Source organism: Strongylocentrotus purpuratus, unplaced genomic scaffold (genome assembly GCF_000002235.5).
Source record: "Strongylocentrotus purpuratus isolate Spur 01 unplaced genomic scaffold, Spur_5.0 spur5_scaffold_10, whole genome shotgun sequence".
NCBI classification, from domain to species: Eukaryota; Metazoa; Echinodermata; class Echinoidea; order Camarodonta; family Strongylocentrotidae; genus Strongylocentrotus; species Strongylocentrotus purpuratus.
In genome coordinates, this window is record NW_022145595.1 from 28891169 (window position 1) to 28910544 (window position 19376).

At 36.9% G+C, this 19376-nt stretch overlaps 1 protein-coding gene across 1 annotated transcript in view; it reads left to right on the top strand.

The window, feature by feature from the left end:
* The window catches only part of LOC100889789 (NACHT domain- and WD repeat-containing protein 1), a 129374-nt gene that overhangs the window by 25535 nt on the left and 84463 nt on the right, over nt 1-19376 (top strand). The window contains exon 4 of the mRNA XM_030980007.1: nt 14601-14680. The gene's annotated coding sequence lies outside the window, so the exon portion shown is untranslated. The remainder of the gene's footprint in view (nt 1-14600; nt 14681-19376) is intronic.

Here is a 19376-nt window from a genome sequence, read left to right on the forward strand (position 1 = left end):
AAGAGGCCAACTCTTCTCTGTCAGTCTTTCATCTCATTTTAAAGAAGAAGTAGATCACCTGGTCAGTTATTCTCCTTTCGCTTGAGTGATAATTGCTATGTCAAAACGACCATTTGGGCCGGAGATGATAGAATTTGAGTACGAGGTGACCGATGACATGTCTCTGTGTGTCAACGGTTATGAAAGAACAAAGTAACAGGAGTAACTCGGTAGAATTTTCATATCGGTTTGGAATTGTCGCAATTACACAGATACCCCTCTGAGATAATGCAAGTAAATTAAGTCCTAAGGACAAAAGAAATGGTGGATAATTGATTTGTCTTCCCCTTGCAAGACTCTGTCTTCTGTTTTGTCGTTAAAGGCAATCTCTTTCAAGATAATTATTACCCACGTATGAGAAAAGAGGTTCAGTTCAGATTGATATACAGTGTCTCTTGCATGTCTTCCAGTGAATGATTTTTTTTGTGTGTGTTTTTCGCTAGTAGTAATTTACTTTAATTCATATTCTTATGGAGTTCTTGATATATATTAGGACAATGATGTTCCATTCTCTTTTAGCGCATTTCACATTATGATATATACACGTATCTGCATCCAAGATAGCTTAACATGTAGGAAATAAATACACTAAATGTTCAAGATTACAAATAAATGACATGTGCCAAACAATTTTGGTAGAAAAAAGTATAGTGGCTGAGTAATGAGCATAGAGAGATAAGGAAATCCAGATACTGTAAGTACATGTACACTGTCGGCCCGACATGTGCTTAAAAACAAAGGTCACTATGTGCAAACGGGATTATTTTTCAAATGATACCCAGTAAATTTTTGTGCATTTGTTTTTATTTCACTGGTGCAAACAACTTATCTACAGCAGAATAAACAATTCAGAATTAATCGTAGCAAATTTTTCTCAAAATAAGATTCTCATACCAGAGCTCGAGATGTGTTACCATCCATCTGGCTTTGAATGGATTGTACCTTCAGATATTTTATTATAAAACAAAAAATAAAGAGTTCTTATTCAATTGCATTTGTAACTGATGGAATTTGATCATCTGTAGAGCCAGAAGGGCATTGACCCCATGTAAAATAATATGAGTAAACTCCTTTCTGCCTCTCAACAGACGATAGTCACCCAATATTTTATTGCCCAACCTGTCCAAATTTTGGCCCGTGGGACTGAAACGGGAGAATATGACCTTTAAGAACTAGGGACAATACTGGCTCAAGTATATGCACAACCAGGAGATGATGTATTGAAAAGCTAATGCATTAATTTAGCTCATAATAATCCTTCTATTGATATCCTATGCATGATTAAGATGTACCGAACGTGCATGGATTGGGTGACTTCATCGGAAATTGTTAATTTACTAGCAGGTATCATGTTTTAAAGTCACTTCTTTATTAATGCTAAATATAGTAATTACAGTTGGGAATGTTTGGGAAATATAGCCCAATTACACATGGTGCACATAACTGAAACCCCTAATCGAAACTAAAAACATTATATTTGTAAATTTAGAATAATTGTTAATTTAGTTGGAGGTCTCATGTTTTAAAGTCTCTCCTGTATTAAAGCTAAATATAGTAATTGAAGTTGTGATGTATGGGAAAGATAGCTCAATTACACATGGTGCACAAAACTGAAACCCCTAATCGAAACTAAAAACATTATATTTGTAAATTTAAAAATAATTGTTAATGTAGTAGGAAGTCTCATGTTTTAAAGTCTCTCCTGTATTAAAGCTAAATAGTAATTGAAGTGTGATGAGATGTTTGGAGAATATATAGCCCAATTACACATGGAGCACAAAACTGAAGCCCCTAATTGAAACTAAAAACTAACTTAATTAAACAAATATATATTTGTCAATTTAAAAACAAGCTGATGGCACTTACAGGAAAAGAGGATAAAGAAAAGGAAGTAGGAGAAGAGGAAGAAGAAGAAGGAAAGATAAAGAAGAAAAGGAAGAAGAAGAAAAAAGAGAGAAGGAGGTGGAGGAGGAGGAGGAGGAAGAGGAGGAGGAGGAGGAGGAGGAGGAGGAAGAGGAGGAGGAGGAGGAGGAGGAGGAGGAGGAGGAGAAGGAGAAGAAGAAGAAGAAGAAGAAGAAGAAGAAGAAGAAGAAGAAGAAGAAGGAGGAGAAGGAGAAGGAGGAGGAAAGATAAAGAAGAAAAGGAAGAAGAAGAAAAAAGAGAGAAGGAGGTGGAGGAGGAGGAGGAGGAAGAGGAGGAGGAGGAGGAGGAGGAGGAGGAGGAGGAGGAGGAGGAGGAGGAGGAGAAGGAGAAGAAGAAGAAGAAGAAGAAGAAGAAGAAGAAGGAGGAGAAGGAGAAGGAGGAGGAAAGATAAAGAAGAAGAGGAAGAAGAAGAAAAAGAAGAAAAGGAGGTGGGGGAGGAGGAGGAGTAATGGTAGTGTGTTACACGATACAATTTCACTGTGCATCTAATCATTTTTATTATGACATTTTTTTTTTATGCCTCCGGTCTGAAAAGGGCATAATTGGATTGTAAATCATATATGGTGCAAAGCCGCACAACATACTCTGACTGATGTAATGAGGACAGTGTAGTAATGTAAAGGGAGTGCAATGTGAGAGAAAGAGAAAGAGAGAGAGAGAGAGAGAGAGAGAGAGAGAGAGAGAGAGAGAGAGAAAGAGAGAGAGAGAGAGAGGTAGAGAGAGAGAGGTAGAGAGAGAGAGGGAGGGGGAAAGAGGTAGAGAGAGAGAGAGGGAGGGGGAAAGAGGTAGAGAGAGAGAGAGAGAGGGAGGGAAAGAGAGAGAGAGAGGGAGGGGGAAAGAGGTAGAGAGAGAGAGAGAGAGAGAGAGAGAGAGAGCAAGCATCGGAAGAAGAAAGAAAGAGAGAAAAAAAAATCTATGTTGACAATTGAGATGTAATAGACATTGAAAAATGTAAAGAAATGGTGAAAGATGCAGGGAGGTTTTAAATTGAGTAGGAAAAGGATGAAAAGACAAAATGTATTTGAGAGGAGAGGAGATAAGTGAGAGGAAATGGGTGCTTAGGTAGATTTGTTGCCAATATAAATTTAGATTGAATCGGATTTGTAAAAGTAATTGAAATATCTCTATTTCCATATTGTGGTATCTGCTTGAAAACCTGTATTTACCATATACATTGTTAACTCAAAGTTTTGGAACGATGAGCTTTTGAAATGCAGCACTTGATATGAACAGGCACATGGGATACTAGGGAACCTCACATATAAGCCCCCCCCCCCCCCCCATTCCATTTTAAATTTAACAAGGGGCTTGTGACTACAGATCCTAGTGTTTATCATTATGGACATAAAATATATATTTCCCCCTTTGAATCATGGACTACAGTAATATAACTCGGATAGTGATTAATAAAAGACATAATAACCTCAATGATTAGTTGTTACATGAAGCTTCTACCGGTCTATGCAGTAAGGAAATACATTACTCATCCCATTCCAACATGATCACCAACAAAATATTTTAAATAGTTTGCTATTTGATTTGATTTTGATTTGATTTATTTATTTCTATATCATATTTCAAACATATTTCAACATACAAAATGTCCATCAGTGTGATATAATTTACGTTCCAAAGTACAATACATGATACTCATACTGTATAGAACATAGATAATACATGGGAGAACATTACTTACTTTTACAATTAACATGATATAGGAGGGATACAGCGTAAGCATGAAGCTTGGAATGCTTGCAGCCCTCGAGGTATTTTTGTTTATGTTCTTGTTCAGGGTCTGTTTAAATCATGATGAATTAAAATATATTTTATCTGTTTGGAGCCAGAAGGGCATTAACTCATATTCAGAGCCCTCCTGGCTCTGAAGAGACTAACTCTGAATTAGGTAATAATAGGTGAAAAACGTTCTGCAGTAGCACCATCAAAGACTTGGAGCAACATCCCTCCTTTCATAAAGGAAATAACCAGTCTTGCCACCTTCAAAAGATTCCACAAAACTTATCTTTTCCCCCTGTGATCTATGTGATCTACTTCCTGTGAGACTGTACATTAATTGTGTTGTCCTCTTTTCATATCGTCGCTGTTTTCACGAAGTGACGGTAGTGAAAAAAAATTGCATTCACTTTGCGTTACGATTTTCCTCACTACCGTCACTTCGTGAAAACAAGGACGATATATTTTTATTTGTAAGTGCTATGGTACTTATTGTTTTTAGCGCTCCTAAATATTTTATATTGTGAATAAAGCGGATTACTTTTACCTTAGAGTTGAGTTCTTTAAAGCATTTGCAAGTCTGTTTTTAAAAACAAAATTTAAATGAGTACCTTAATATCAACCATATCATTGCTACCTTGATGTGGCTTGTCTATCTTGGATCACACAGGGGACTTATGGCTACGGATTATGTTTCTGAGGGACCGCAGCGAGGTCTCGGTTCCTGTGACCTTTGCAATATTCATGCCTCCCATACCCCCAAGCTAGGACGCTAGAACTCTCTGATTACATGATGTTCAGAAATATGATGGAAGAGAGAGAGAGGAGGGAGGGAGGGAGGAGGGAAGTAAAGAGGGAGAGAAGGAGGGAGAGGGGAAGGGAGGGAGGGAAAGAGAGAGAGGGAAAGGGAAAAGGGAGGGAGGGAAGAGAGAGAGAGAAGGGGAAGAGTGAGGGAGAGAGAGAAAGAGAGACAGATGGGAAAGATTTTCATTATGTGTGTTGTTGTGTAAGTCATGTGAGGGAATGATTTTTAGAAAAAGATTAAGAGATAACAACCAAGATAGATATGTGTGATATAGATAGAGAGAGAGAGGGGGGGGGGGGGGGGGGGAAGAAGAGAGAATGAGAGAAAGGAAAATGTAGCCAAGATTAGAAGAAAAATATTACATGAAATAAAACAAAAGAGGAAATAGAGAGAGAGATAGAGAGAGAAGGAGGGAGATATCGAGATTTGGGAAGCTTAGATAGAGCTTGAACGGAGGAAAAAGGAGACGGAAAGGAGACTTTGGAGAGATGTCCTCAAAGTCTTGCGAGGTCAATACCCTTGCTAGGCCAAAAATAGTTGGATTTCTGAGTTGCATAATTGCATTTGCAATGCAGCAATCAAATCCTCTTTCTAACATGCACACTGACTTGGAAGTGGAGGAAAATGCCTAGCAAATATTCAAAGTCCATAGTATGAAGAACAGTACGGATGGGGAGAGAGGAGAGGAGGGAGAGGGGGGTCGTGAGAGGGGGGGTCGTGAGAGGATGGGGAGAGGGTGGAGACAGTAATTCATGGAGGTGGTGAAAGGGAGAGGAGAGTGTGATAAGAGGAACAAAGACGGATGGAGATTGACATCTAAAGTAGATGTTGAATGAGTCATTCGTGGGAATGAGTTTATGACTGAATTTATGACTGAATCGTGTACCCGTAATCAGACAGATTCATAAATTTAGATTGAAATTGAATTAGGGATCTGAAACATGTGTTTCTGTCAATTTCTTAATGTTTGTCCATGTTATAGTCTTCAGAAACAGTCTTTAGCAAAAAACCTTACTGAACCAGTTACGATACTTAGAAATGTTAGAAATAGATTTAAACAGTTTATAAATATCGTAAATCTCTGTGTATAAGGCGCGCTTTTTTGCCGCCGAAAGTCGGGGGTGCGTCTTATACACAGGTACAGAATTTTTTTTTGTTTTTGTTTTTGTTTTTGTTTTTTTTAATTTTCGATTTATGGGGCTATGCCTGGCAATGTCTCCCAGCTCAGTAATCAGTGTGTTGACTCACCACTCGGAAACTATAACAACACTCAAGTTTGTCTGTCATCTTGGTTTGAAAGAAATCTTTCTAATAGATCTCAACATGTAGTTTATAATAATAATTCCTCAAAAAAAATTTCTATAACAAATGGTGTACCACAAGGTTCTATCCTAGGTACTCTATTGTTTTAATTTGCATTAATGATCTTACACATTCTTCTAAAAACGATATTGTCACTATTATTTGTGACAAGTTCACAAGCACAAATCAGCGCCTTCAACTGCACTTCGATGTTAAATGAAGGTCCTTCCCCGCGTGGGTTTTCGGCAACAAAACAACAAAAAATAGGGGTGCGCCTTATACACAGAGATTTAGGTAGATTATTTGTAAAGATAGTTCTAAACATAAATTCATCTGAACAACTCGTAACCAAGCATCTGTTTGGAAATTGAAAATATCCCATGACTTGGTTTTGAACCTGAAACCTCCAAGTTCTAAGACTACTGCACAGACCACTGAGCCATTATAGGTTCCTGATGTCTAGTTAATTAGGCTAATTAAGACTTATATCATTTCCATTTGCTATAGAAATCTCTTATACTTCCAATGAAATATGTACTATACATGTTCATCATAATCTAATGGAGATGTGGAACTAGAATTTCAGGACTGACCTTTTACTTAAAATGCAAGTCTGCCTTTTTCTGCATTAAACTAATTAAATTGCTTTGCATTTAAGATGAAATTGAAAATGATTATATGGCTTAGTTTTGCGTTACAGTTTTTCTTTCCCCAGTAACTCTGGCTCTTACTTGATCAGGGCAGTCAATTTTTCCGGAATTGATTTGATATATTATGATTGATTGATTGATTTAAAAGAGAGAGGTAACAGAGGGGGAAAAGAAAGAATGAATGAAATATGGAGGTAGAGGTTATAAAAGGGATAGAAAGGAGAGTGGTAGGAGATGGAAGGGGAGGGAGAGAGAGAGAGAAAGAGAAAGAGAGAGAGAGAGAGAGAGCAAAAATGTGGGGGGGGGACATCCTTAGTCTGTAAGCATCTGCTACATACATGATATCAGTGAATCAATCAACTGGCATCCCCAATCCTTTCTATTATTTTGTTTAGATGTAGGGTATAAGGATGGAAATGATTTAGAAATTGTCAGTTTTTATTCCCTTTAAAATACTTGTCTCCATAGATATGTCACACTAACCTGGAAATGTCTGAATCCATTCCCAAAATATGAAATGACCTTGTCTGTCAAAAAGGTTTTTGCCATATATGTACAGCCATTCTGAAACAGAAAACCTGGAATGCTCATGCATTTTGTATATGTATTGTCAGGTGAGGGCTAGAAGGGCATTAATTCATATACTTTAACACAAAATTGATACCCTTCTGCTTCCAAACAAATGATATCTAGAATTCTGGCACTACATAGAGAAACTAGCTATTGAAAGCCATATTGGGAGCAGTTAAATGTGCCATCTGGATGAGCTAAATGTAAGCAAATTTACCATTAATTTGTAAATTATTTACAGAAGCTAGCTCAAAGTCACATAATTTAGAAACAGTTAATGATCTTTTTTCTATACTGATAGCACAGCTGCTGTATTTTTTCTTCTTCAGTTTAATTCTTTGAACAAATATAATTTACCCAAAATCCCACATTCAATGTGATTTTTGTCCGATTCTGTGAATATTTTTGTCTTCTACGTAACCTGGGTCCTGCTTCATAAAACTTGTTATCAATAACAAGAAACGATAATTGTCAATAATAAAATATGATTATTGTTATAAGCTATTGAAATCCTTGCTTTGGATTGGCTATGAGCAGATTTGTCCAAGCTCTGTAGCAGTTGTTCATGACAACAAGTTTTATGAAACAGGCCCCAAGTTTACAAAACAACTTTGAGTAACATTACTGTCATGTAACGTGACATCCACTAGCTAATAATGGTGGGATTATTCGCGTTGAAAATGAGCCTTATTTTATTCATGTGGCGAGGATCATGCAGGATTGTTAGAAGAAGCAATTGTGGTGAGGCTTGCAGCTAATGGACGGTTTGTGCAGCTGCCATCCAACACTCATCCCGCTAGAATTCACCTTGGAAATAAATCCCGGTTGCCACGGTAACTGCTGAATTTAAAGATTTGCCGTGTCGCTGCTGAGATTACAGATGTAAGTGGTACGGAGGAGAGAATAAACGGGAAGAAATGGAAGTGAGCGAAAGTTTGAAGAAAAACCCACTTTGTTGGATGTCATAACAGGTGTAGGTTTACGACAAGATTCTCTGACATTAGAATGAGTGTTCTCTCTCTCTCTCTCTCTCTGTCTGTCTCTGTATTTAACCTGTTGCATTTGCTCTTTGTATCTTAGATTCAGTTCCATGTAAAGCTTGGTAGGCACCTTTGAGGGGACTTTGACGTGAGCGGAAGTGAGTTCACAGTAAAGGTCACGATTTTTAGGGCTCGCAAAGAGTCTAGCTAGCTGTGACTACCTCACAGACAGTTAGACTTTGATTATTTATTGCTTTGCCTCACTGTTTATAAAGGCAAAAAATTAACTAAATAAATACTGAGATTCGAACCCACAACTGCAACGTAATTAAGTATGTGATCACATTGATGTTGCCTTTGTGTACAGTAGACGACAATTATGATATTGCATGTGAAAATACATGTCAATTTCTGGTAAATTGCTTCAAATTATTAAGGGACAGTTTGTTTACACAAAAATATCATGTTATCTTTCATCCTCTTTTTGTCTATTTATCTCCTATCATTTTATTTATCCCATTTATTACCCCTCTCCCTGTTCCCCTTTCTATCTTTCTCTTTCTTCATTGGTTTGCATAATGATTTGATTTGATTTGATTTGATTTATTTATTTCTGTTTGATTTTCTTTTTCTTTTGCATTTTTACAAATATATAACAACGAAATATTGCAAATTTACACATGACAAAAGAATATATGTAGAATAAAGTAAGGCTGGGTGTAATCTAATCGAGAACATCAAACAGGAGGGTTGACAAAATAAGCAAAGCTTGAAAGTATGATTACCCTCAAAGGATACATAATAATACAAATATGGAGGAACAAAATATTGGTAAAAGGGGGAAAAGACAGAAAAAAAGAAGAGAACAGAAAGAGGGATGCACATCAATATTCACAGACTTATGTGGTAGTTGGATTTCAAATTGATATATAAAGATTTTAAAAAAGAAAAGAAAATGCAAATTTGAATACTGAGTGGCCAACTTGGAATAAATCATGAGATTGTTAAGAGCTTTTTATTTCTAAATTTAATCATTCCCTTCAATCAAGTATTGTTGAGAGCTTTTTACTTTAAATCTATCATTCCCTTCAATCAAGTATTGTTGAAAATCCTTTGTCTACTGAAGAATAATCAAGTTCATTGTTTAGAAGGGTTTGTCTACTCTACAAGGTTGTCTACATGTCTGTGATCTAAAATGATACTAACAGGAGCAAAAAATTACGTACTGGGAAAAAAAAGGAGTGGTTTTGTAAAAATGATACAATATTCCTCCATTGATTTGTACGGAGGTGTCAATTACAAGGATTTGTTTCTTCTGCCCCATCTTGCTTTCTAAATATAGCGATGAATTGTTTACTTTAATCATTCTCTCAAAAGCAGTGGTCAGACATCAGTAGCTCCTTATTGACCAATCTGGATAGCTTTACTCACCCAACGGTCAAGTATCGTTCATTAGTGGCTAATTTTTGTGTCCCTCTTACTCCATTCCTTATTACTTACTTCTCTCTACCATAAGACACCAGCGTATATTAGCGACCCGGTTATTTGCCCAATCAGTGACAGGGGAGTCGAGGGGAGTGAAACAGGACAAGAAATGGAGTAGATTTCCAGCACAAATATTGACGTCTCGCTTGGCAAGGCAAGGTGATGTCAATTAGCTTTATTGTTGGTGGCCATCTTGATTGTTTGCTGTTGCCATGGCGACACGCTGGAGGTTCACGGTCTTTGGTAATGCAGCATCCATCAAACGAGAATAGCTCACTAAGTAGTTGCAGTTTATGAACACCGTAAATACAGCATATTGTGCAAATGAATTTAACGCAACATGGTTTTTGTTGTTAATCTGGGGGATGGGGGTGTATGTGTATCTAAAACGTTGCCATGACGAGGGATTAATATGATAGAGAAGAAGTACGCCACAAAAAGTCAATCTTTCTGTCAATGATGCACCGCGTCATGCAGACTTTGGTTTTGTTTATATATCATTATCTATCGCCATGGAGACAGCATGGTTGTAAAATGACGACAGCTTGAATAATATATGATGAATATTTCCTAAGAGTTAGGTGTTTGTCAAGATATTCTGAGAGTATATATTGCAAAATAACTGGCACAAGGTGTTTGAGATCTAATTAATTTATGTTGTATACTTTCTTTTCAATGATTTTATTTTGGATGCAATTTCTTTGATTAAAAAAGACATTTGTATCCTGATGAATAAAAATGAAATGAATGAAGAATTTACATCATTCTTACAATTTCATATTTGAAATTGATACTATTGATGATGACAGAGATGATAATTCTAAAATTATTTGATAATCCATTATTATTATTTATAAGCATGGATTAAAATAATTTTAAGAAATCTATTCATTCAATATTATTTTGATTTATTATATTCTGAAAGACCTCAAAGCAGTTTTATAGCAAGAGTCATTATACAAAAAATTATATTTAGATGTAACAATACTTCATCTTTTAATATTTGAAGCATACTGTAAGAATATGATGGAATTTGCCTACACTAGGCCCTGTCTTATAAAGACTAAATATCAATCACAACTCATTTGCGATTGATATTGATCGCAACTATGTACATAAGAGATTGGGGGCACAGGGTGATCTACAAGGACAGATTTTAATTTGTATTGTACAGGTTTGAAAACCAGCTACAAGTCATTATTAATTCTCAACTAGGATTTTAATGTAATACCGATAGTCCTTATATACAGCTCAGATTGCACCAAAGTGCATCTAACTAAGAGCCTTATGAAGTCCTGGAGCCTGGCCACAAGGGACTTCATGCTTTGCATACTGTACATCAGTTTATTACTCCTTGCACGTTTCAATTTATACATGCTTGAATTTTGTGGATCATGCAGTGGTGTACACAAACCAACAGCAATGATTGGTACTACCAAGTCTAAGAATAATAATGAATGTACATGTAGGTGTACTAAATATTTTTGTCTTACACACATCAGAGTAAACCGCTATAACAAAAACAGAATGCTGGGATCGGAAAAAGTATCTTAATCCTGCTTCTTTACAAGCTAAAATCAAGAAATGATGAGGTATTGTTTTCAGCAGCTGCTGCCTTTGAATTGGAAATTAAAAAGAAATGTAATAATTATATGACCTGCTTAACTCTTGCCAGCAGGAACTAGATCATTCCTGTATTAAGCGTCTAGAACTAAGAAAGGTCAGGAGTCAAAAGGTGAAAGGTTACCACTGTCCAACACTCCACTTCAAAAGCAAAGAGCCCCCTCTACATTTCTGTATGTACGTTGTACATTCCTGTCACTGGTCCTTTTGAGAATGGAGGAAATGAGGGCGACACCTTTTGCCATAATTTGCTCATTTCCTCTCCCTGGTTGCCCCCGGCGATGACCCACCTGTTTGGGTACATATGCTTGGGCTGGTTGATGATGATTGCCGGTCAATTTGATTCAGAAAACAAGAATTGTTTGGGGGTTCAGTAAAACAATGGTAATATGAACATCCTATGAAAGTGGAGCTAGCTAGGTGCAAGGAAGTAACATGTTGATTTCAAATAAACATCAAATTAACCTTTTGGATATGAATGGAATTTGCTTTATCATGGATTTTTACATGGGCTCTACCCCAAATTATCTAGAGTTTTACATTTTTCAAGTTGATTTTATGGTAACTGTTTTATGAGGGGAGCTAGCTGCATTTGTATTTGACCAACCATATTTAATTAAACTAATAAAAATTTGTCACCCCCCCCCCTCCCCTCTAGTAGTCACACATCATGAGGCTACATTCTGTATTCAAATAGTATTGATTTGATTTCCCTCTCTTCATCTTAATTTCTCAACAAAATTTCATTTTCTACCAAATCTGTAAAAAGTATGAAATATGTACTGCCTTGAACATCCTGTATTAATTTTGTTAAGTTTCATTTATTCAAGTTTTAGGTTGTATTTTCTATCATTTCCAGGACCCGCTTTGATTTTTTACAAGTTTAAAAAAGCATAACTTTAAGTTCTTTCAAAGCTTGAGAATGGTAGATTTACACACAAGCTACCTTATGTCACTCTACAAAAAAGTCAAATTTGAATCATTGATTGCTTACAAGTTTCCTGTATATTTACTAGGGCTTTATTGATAGTTAAGAGGGCATTTAATCCTGAGCGCACAAGTCTATATTTATTTACTAATATATTTTTATTAATTTAACTGTATTTTTGTGTTTTATTTCTTTTTGTAAGCGGCTACCATGTACATTGTACGTGTAAAGTATACATAGAATGTTCAATAGATTCATGGTTTGTGGAAAAATGGTTGTTTGTACGGTTGTTTGTTCGGTTTGACGCTGGTCCCCCTGCAAGGTGCCTCTCCCATTTTATGTCTTGATGGACCATTAGTGAGAGAGGCTGCGTATTACCCTTGCTACCAAGGGACCCATCTCGGCTAGAAGCAATCAACATCTGAATGAAAGACCATACATTCAGGCCCCATTCATACCTAGCAATTAATCTTGTTGGTACCTACATACATGAACCTTGTGGTAAATGTGCTAAACATTGCAGGTCATCCAATAAAGTAGTCTACTACTTTTACTACTAATACTGCTACTATTACTACTACTTCTACTAATACTACTACTGCTGATACTGCTACTACTGCTACTGCTACTGTTGCTATACAACTACTACTACTACTACTACTACTACTACTACTACTACTGCTACTATTACCACTGCTGCTACTGCTGCTACTGCTGCTACTAATGCTACTGCTACTGTTGCTACTACTACTACTACCTCTGCTACTAATACTACTACTTCTACTACTGCTGCTGCTGCTGCTACTACTTATTCATGTCATGTGATACTGTTCATACCGATGATTTAATACAAAAGTTAAATGTATGCAGTATACTGGTAGATACAAGAGGGTAAATATCACACATTGTTGACCAGTTCATACTATAAATTTAATTTTTAAGTAAATTGAGCTTCAGCAAGTTTACTGCATTGATGATGATATTACTGATGGCAATTCTAAGATTTTCATGCATATATTCTAGTCTCATTTATAGTGATGACTTAATCCTCAAGGTACTCCTTTTGATTATTCCTGAGCAATTTACCGGTTCTGATTAATTTCTGAATTACCTTTGATACGTTATTCTCCATTACCAATGGAAACGTTAAGTACGATCTCATTTTATTTTATCAGATGATTTAATCCTGATAGAGCCCCATTTAATGACTATTTCACCGTGGGGACACAATCATTTACCATCCTTACCGAAGGTTTTAAACAAAAAGGATCCCCAGTCTATGAATATGTTAAGTGCATAGGCCCCTACAGATCCTCTGGTGAAGTTCTTATGGAGAATTTATTCCTGATAGTACCCCATTTTATGAATATTTCATGTGGAGGTAGATATACAGTGTGTACATTTTGGTTCTTTTCATGCTGTGAATTTCATCCTGAAGTGATAATACTTAAAATACAAATATTTAATGCGTTAGTTGTGGAATCAGATCTTCATATGTAAATAGTATCTCATGTGGTAATTTACCGTATATTCTATCAGAGAAAATAAGAATGTAGCCTAATGGTAGGCCTCTCCAATTCATTTTGTTCTGTTTTAACCAAAGATGGGAGGCTGTTGACTATATTGGTGTTAGTGGGTATGAAGTTTCTTTCCCTGTTCATACCACTGATTTAGTCCTGATCAAACCCAGTGGATTCTAGTTTTGTCACTAGAGAGTACATCTTCTTGTACATACCGGTAACACATGTTGCTTTATATACAGCCAGAAGGAATAACTCTGTGTGAAAATTTTAATTCATACATTTCTCGATATATTTCTAGTGTAAACAGGTACATATACGTGTACATGTGCTTGTGTTCACACGACAGATATAATCCTGATAGGACTCCTTGTTTAACAACCAAACATAACATAACAAGCATTGACCTAGTTTAGTTTCAAGTTTAACGCAACAGGTGCAGATACTCTGAATAACCCTGTTAAACAAAACATGTAATCTATTGAAACTGGAAAGAAACTGTGTAAATATGGTTTAAATCCAAGGATATTTTCTTGTATATGTTTCAGACTACATACGCATTTATGAAATCCAATATGATCATCAAAACCAGAATAATAATAATGATATCTGAGATTATAGGTAATATATAGTAAGGCGCCGAGTCCACTCAAAATCAGATGCTCAAGGCGCACTTGTGAAACAAACACAAAAAGAGATATCACATGAGAAGCATCTGCATTATAAACAAGGAACTGAAGTCAGACAGAACATTAAAAAATTACAGAATAATTAATCAAATGCCGAATTGAACAGATATGTTTAATTTGTTTTTTAAACACTTCAACTGATCGGCCATTACCAATCTCTCTCTCTCTCTCTCTCTCTCTCTCTCTCTCTCTCTTTCTCTCAAGGGAGAGCATTCCACAGTGAAGGCCCTGCATGAGCAAGGGTCCTTTCCGCCTTCTTAGTTTTGAGCTTTTAGGAAGAATCAAAAAAGTCCAGAGTGTTGCGTGAATGTACTGCATAATATTCTGTTTCTATATTTATCTTGTTTTGCATCAGGAATGGATCTGAATTGAGGCACATCTTTACGTCATCTAGACAGGGTTTCCATGCCGATGGAAGGCACAAACACCATGAAGGTATGTTACATCTTCCACTACATTTCTTTTGTCAGACCTGGATGATGTCATTAGGCGTGTCTTAATCAGCTCGAGATTGCCAAATAACCCGCTATTTGAACTATCCCGATCGCAAATTATTCAGCTAATTTGTGTCTTTTTTAGCCTGCAGTTGCAATTAGCAGGATATTTGGTCGAGATAATCATCCCAAGATATCTTGGGCTAATTTGTAAAATATCCTGCTTTTTGGCAAAATATCCCGCTATCTGTTCGGTGCGTCTTCACCAGCCATGCACTATGCGAGAATGCTGAGCAAAATATCTTGAGGTCAAGTTTTAAGTTGCGAGGTCGAGGCTCAAGCTGATGAAGACACGATTTGTAACATGGACTTATTTCCAAAATCAGAAATAGCAGGTTATTTGGCAATCTCGAGCTGATGAGGACAGGCCTAATGACATCAGTGAGGTGATCAAATCCTATCCACTACACCATCACACCTCTAGGAAATTTGTTTACGAAACTAGGTAGCTACAACAGGCCCATTTACACGGCCCAAACACCATTTTCAAAGTCAACAATTTTTTTGGACTCTCATTCACACTGCTGAAAAAACCCATACAAATCGTGGGTGTTTCCTCGTTTTACAAGTTGTTGTTGAGTTGTGCGCATGTGCACCTTGTCGCTGCTCTGCACGCGATCGCACAGAAACAAGGACTGTTAAGTGACAACAAACTGGTATCATTCACCAATGTTCGAGAGCGGGTATTTACAAATATTGCTGAAATCTCTTCCGGTGTTTGAAAAAAAACATTCCAGAGATGGATTTGTGATTTTTTGATTTTTTTAAAAATGTTGTTGTTGTGATTGACGGTAGTTGTTAGAAACTTTAGACAAAACACCAAAATGTGAGAAAAATCAACAACATTTGCTTGTTGTGTAAATGTGGCTGATGTATCACGGAAGATGGTTTCCAACTATCTACAGATAAAGAAGAAGAAGAAAAGATGAAATCAAGACAACGTGCCTGTCTGTTTGAAAAGGACTTCTGTTAGGGAGACAAACAAAGTGGGTGCCTCAGACAGGCAGCTTTTATATACAGCTTCTATAGGGAGATGATGTAAATAACCATTCTAGACAAATGGCCATTGTAGAGACTCTAGAGACTGGCCATTAAAACAAGGTTGACTTCAAACATACATTTTTTTTAAATAAGAAAAATTGAAAGCTCTCTATAACGAGATAGAGAACGAATATTAGAATTAGACACAGAGAGGGGAGAGAAAGAGAGAGAGAGAGAAATAGATAAAGAGAGAGAAAGATATAAAGAGAGAGAAAGAGATAAAGAGAGAGAAAGAGAGAGAGGGGGAGAGAGAGAGAGAGAGAAAGAAAGAGAGAGAGAGAGTGTGTGTGTAAGAGTGAGCATCCCTCCACTACAAAAGAAAAAGAGAAAGTGAAACAAGAAAGAAAACTTGAGGACTGGCAAGAGAATGGCATTTGAAAGAGGGGTCACATACAGAACCTTTGTTTCAAACCCATTACTGCATGCTCAACTGCTCTCAAAACAAGTTCAAATGTGAAAATTTGCATTTTCTCTTTAAAGGCATCGCTTAGCAATGTTAACTCTGAGATGCATGGCCCTTTGTGTTATCAGTGTCTGTGATATGGTGTAATATTGAAGCCCTAACAAAATTTGCTTCAAAATGATCATGAAGTGCCTCAAAAAAGTAAAAATCTTTGAGTGACCAGTTTTACCATACTGATTTTCCCTAGTAGACTGTAGCGTTATAAAAACCATCAGGAAAACGGTTTTTGAAATTTTGATTTCCGATCATAAATATCTTGATAATCAGACAGGCGATCAGCTTGTAAAAGTCTTAGGGTTCCTAACTGACGTAAAGGTCTATAATTAAGATTGCAGCATGAGCTAAATCCAGGATTTTGTTTCAGAATCTGAGACAAAGATACCCAATCCCTTTAAGGAAAGGTGCTTGAGAGAGGATCATAAAATCTCTCGCACCAAATGACTCTAGGATACAGCCACAATTATCAGATCATAGTGCACTTGGGAGATTGGCTCATCATAACTCTGGTCCAAATTAGCCGGCTGGCGATGAGCACGCTTGGAATGGGAAATGCCATATGACATGGTGCCGTCACAGAATTTGTGGAGAATGTTTGTGGCAACGTCGGAAGAGTGTAGTTGAGATAAAATTTCTTACTTCCATTTCCACTCAATGAGGATTGGTCAGAGACTGTACAAAGTGGTAGAGGATAAACATCCTTAATTTCACTTGGATATATACTAAGGAAACGTACAAGTGGTGTCCCCAAGAAGAGTTTTTGTTTGGAGTCTGTCTGGAAGACCCGATTTCTGTGAGGAAAGACCTTCAAAACCTATGATTATAGAGTGGCCTACTCTATCTTCAGGTTTAACTCTTTGTCTGCTTTGATCAACTATTGGAACAAACAGTTGTTTGCCACAGTGGACTTTTATTACACATTCAATGTATATGGAACATAAAAATCTTTAAAATTTGACAGTCAGGGTTTTCAGTCTGCAGCGAGTAGAGACATTGAGCTTGCAACTAGAAAGCATTCAGTGTTTTGAGGAAGCCTAAGTCTGGAGTCTGTACCTAGAAACGAATCTTTACAGGTTCCTTGGAAATACTATTGTGTTTAATTGGTTATCAGATGTGCAGTACATGTAAGTCTGCCAATGTTTTGACGAAGCCTTTATCTTGAGTCTGTACGTACCTGGAGACTATTTATTACCAGTTCCTTGGAAATACTATTGTGTTTTATTGGTGATCAGAAGTGCAGAAGCGATTGCAAACAAAAGGCAACCTGCCCATTTCCCTCGCCATTAGAACAAAGATAGCGGACAGTCCCATTTGTGTAAGTAACAGTAGAGCCCTATACTGCTTAATGCAGAAAGGAAGTTAGTTTTTATCTGATCCAGGATATTGTAGTAGAGGTAATTAGGTCAATGATTCAAGAATTTAGGTGTGTTCGTATTGCTCACAAAGGAATGTGAATTAAAAGGTAACCATTCAGGGGAGGGTTTCAATTAGGCCTAAAAACAAAGGATGTTGTATTGCCCTTTGTGACCAACCCCGAAATCTTGAAATCTGTTGTAGGCTTTAAAAAAAAATTTTTAAAAATTAACCCTTTTTTTTAGAGAAAAAAATATTAAGGCTTTCAAAACTGAGAAATATCAGCCCAAAGAGGGAGAAGGAAATAAAAAAAAAATTATATATTTTTTTTAAAAAGATTTCCGACCGACCTACCGACCTATGTTTTGGCACCTAAAGGGCAATACAATACATCTTTTTTTTGTAGGCCTTATAACCAATACTGACCGTCAATTGTAAAACCAGGAACCTACAGCTGTATGCATGCAATAATCATTTGCAAATTTCTCGAGTGATCCAGATTCAGTTCTTATTTCTTATTATCCATATTGCAGGCTCTCCACACCATTTTTCATGGGGTCTGTATAGGAAATTTTAGGGTAGGTGTTGATGGGCATCATATATGTTAAAAGTTTGAAATGTCAGGGGTACGGACCAGGATTATAGGTGCCCATGTGTCCCAGGTGCCCCTCATATAGGTTATGTATGTCTTCAGTTACACAGTCATCCCTGTCTATTGAGGCCACTCTAGGGAAACAGAGAAAGAGGCCACTGTGGACAGGTGGCCTTTCTAGACAGGTTCTACAGTACTCATTTAATGTTTCCCCATTGCTGTGAGGTACTAAAAAGTAAAATAAAATAATCTCATGAACATCAGCAACATACAAACTTTTTACCTTGATGGTATGGATTAACCATGGATTAGAGTTTTGCTGATCAGATGTTGGTATGATTGTAAATGTAAAAGTCTGAGGAAGCAAGGGTCACAAGCCAGGAAATCCCTGCAAAGGAAACATGGTATTGAAAAGCAGGAAAGACTATAAAACCAAATGGTAGAAAGGGTTATAGCGCTTAGATACTTCGGTGGTAAGCGCTTTATAAGCACCATTTTTATTATTATTACCGTATTCTTTCCAGAGAACTTAAATTTGTATACCCCCCCCCCCCCAAAAAAAAAAAAAAACACTCACCACACCACGTCCTTGTATAATTGAAGAGCAGGAAAGACTACAATAAATGGTGGAAATCGACAGTGCTTACGAGGGAAATGAAAATTGTATCTCTGTCCCCCAGATCAGGAAAGACTACAACAAATACGGTACTCATTATGGAATTTAAAATGGTATCTACCTCCTCCGCCCCCCCCAAAAAAAAGCATCCTTGTATAATCGAAGAGCAGGGAATTAGACTTGAACAAATGGTAAAGACAGTATTTACAAGGGAACTGAAAATTTGTCCCCCCCCCCCCCCCCCCCCCCCCACTCTCCATCTTTATGCAAAGAACCTAAACATCAACGCTCTGGGAATATTTGTCTCAGTGGATTTACAAGGCAAACTTTTTTGTTTAAAGAAAAGAATGATTGAGATTAATATTTGCTACAAATTAATCAGTCTACGATGCTCAGACACTGCTCAGATATAAGTGTTTGTAACGCCGAGAATCGGGGCAACAATGTAGTTTATGAGGTGTGCTCATCACCTTTACGAGGGAGCTCTCAGAATTGTTTTTCAAATCTTTTGGCAGTAATATAGCAGCGGTAGAAGATGAATTGTGTGTTGATTGAAAGAAGACAGATTCTCAATA